Here is a 414-nt window from a genome sequence, read left to right as displayed (position 1 = left end):
CTATAAAATGAGATATATTTTTTCAAGAATATATATATTTTTTCATTGTCCTTTTTTTGAATTTGGTTTATTCAGCAAGAACCATCCCTTCTTTTGCAGAAGCCTGTTGTTTTTGTGAAAGTTCTTCTGAGTAAATTTACACAGGCCTAGTTATGAAGGAATAAGATACCAGATTCAGCTCAGAAAACATACTATCCATCTATCCATATGAATGCTTGTACTGCACACAATACTCCCCCCCCTCCCCCCCCCGCCTTTTTTTTTTTTTTTTTTTTCCCTTGGCTTGCGAGGCCTTTTTGATGATAAGACTCTAACTTACTTATCTGGGAGGCCAGTGGTGGGTGTTGCTGTTTGGCAATCAGTATCACTTTGTAGACAATTTTACATTTGAAAGACCAGGAGTGTTTACTGGCA

This window comes from Coturnix japonica, chromosome 1, assembly GCF_054131305.1.
Source record: "Coturnix japonica strain WE chromosome 1, WE-NBRP24, whole genome shotgun sequence".
NCBI classification, from domain to species: Eukaryota; Metazoa; Chordata; class Aves; order Galliformes; family Phasianidae; genus Coturnix; species Coturnix japonica.
Note: the sequence above shows the minus strand (reverse complement) of the source record.